Source organism: Mesitornis unicolor, unplaced genomic scaffold (genome assembly GCF_000695765.1).
Source record: "Mesitornis unicolor isolate BGI_N332 unplaced genomic scaffold, ASM69576v1 scaffold50209, whole genome shotgun sequence".
Lineage (NCBI taxonomy): Eukaryota > Metazoa > Chordata > Aves > Mesitornithiformes > Mesitornithidae > Mesitornis > Mesitornis unicolor.
In genome coordinates, this window is record NW_010206273.1 from 16100 (window position 1) to 18078 (window position 1979).

Below are 1979 nucleotides of genomic sequence, written 5' to 3' on the forward strand. Positions count from 1 at the left end.
GCTTCCATCTCGGTAAGACCATTGCAAATTCACCTTTCCAGTCTAAAACTTGTTATACAAGGTTGAGGTTACTGCTATAGGAAAACCTATCAACCCAACCACTGTGAGTCAGGTTTAAAACTGCCTTAAGAGCTCTCACCCCCCAAAGTGCTGTTCATTTTATCTCACAAATTACTTCAATATGAAGGTGAACAACCTTAGTGCTGCTTTAGGCACACAGGAACAGTGTCAGCGGAAAAGGGTTGACTTGATGTCAGCCATACTCATTTTTGTTTTAAAGCTTCCTTTATTCTGCTAAGCTTTGCATCAAGATGCACCTCTTTTAACGCAGCAAAAAGGGGAGTAAAAAAAAGTATGTGTGCAAGAGGAAGGTAAGCTTTCAGCCAAACCATCCTCATGTCAATTCTGTGATGTAACTGCATGAACAATCAGGCACCAGACAGACAGCTGGGTGCCCAGGACAAATGGCTGGTGTTGGACAGGCCAGACTGCTCCTCTCCAAGCCAGTGCCAGCTGAACATCATTTGAACAGCTCCTGCACTTCATAGAGGATCCTCTCAGTTACAGCGCCCCAGAAATTGAGTTCAATAGACCTGCAGCAGCCCATGACAGAGGGCGTGGGAATCACATTTCACATAGAGTTCGCGTTTGTGGTTTCTTGACAAGAGCTCAGGCAGGTTCAGGCCCTACTGTACATTCTGCGGCTTACTGAGCACACGGAAACATGCCACAAATCACCTCAACCGAGCAAGTCCAGGGCCATTGCTTGGTGATCAAGTTTGATTTTACACTAGATACCCCAGCAAGAGCAGAAATCTCTGAAGTAAGAGCTGGACATGTATGATGGTGGCCACAAGATCTTGCCTTAAGGGCCATAAAAAGCTCAGGGACCAGTTTGCTTGAGAGGAGAGATGGAACAGACCCCTTTACCTCCGTGCTGCTCTCACAAACTCCTAGGTATTCAGGGTGAGGAGGAAGGAACACCCTCCTTTACATCCTGCTGAGGGGTGACCTCATTCATGTTTATAAATTTGTAAAGGGCGAGTGTCAGGAGGAAGGAGCAAGACTCTGCTCTGTGATGTCCAATGCCAGGACAAGGGGCAATGGGAGCAAGCTGGAGCACAGGAGGTTCAACCTGAACATGAGGAAAAACTTCTTTACTGTAAGGTTTACAGAGCACTGGAACAGGCTGCCCAGAGAGGTTGTGGAGTCTCCTTCTCTGCAGACATTCAAAACCCGCCTGGCCGTGTTCCTGTGTGACCTGGTCTGGTGATCCTGCTCTGGCAGGGGTTGGACTGGATGAGCTTTCGAGGTCCCTTCCAACTCCTTCCTTCTGTGATCCTCCTCATGAACCCCTTTTCCTTTTGTTCAAAACTACCTAAAAGCCCAACCTGAAGGTGCATCTGCTTCTCCTACCCCCTTGGGAAGGGCCTCTCCTAAGCCAGCTGGGGCCAGGGCCCCAGGGTTCATTACCAGGCCAACAGAAGACACCTGGCTATGGCTGGGAGCCTCCACCTTACCGTGCAGAGCACAGCTCTCCCCACCTAGCACAGCCCTGAGGACTCCCTGCAAAAGGGATCTACAGAGCCAAAAAGTCAAAATCCCAGTGGGATTAGCTGTTCATACAGATGCAGCAGGGAGAGCCAGAATGATCAGCATTAACAATAGGAGTGTTAGAAGGGGAATTAAGCCTCATGTCTCTGGGACTAAGCTAGTTTAATGATTAGAGGCCAATCTTCAGGGGCTGAAAATGGGAGACTACTCCACTTGCCTCTCAACCATCGAGGCTGGCCAGATTCAGGGTATCAGGAGACCTTTTGTGTCTGCAGGACTCAGAGTTTGGAGAGCCCTTTTGGTAGCTGAACCTCTCCACCTCATACCCCTAGAGGCTGCCAGGAGCTGCAGAGACTCCTGAGAAGTTATTCCCTCGCTTTACCCACAACATCACTTCACCACATACACCCACCTAGCTTTCCCTA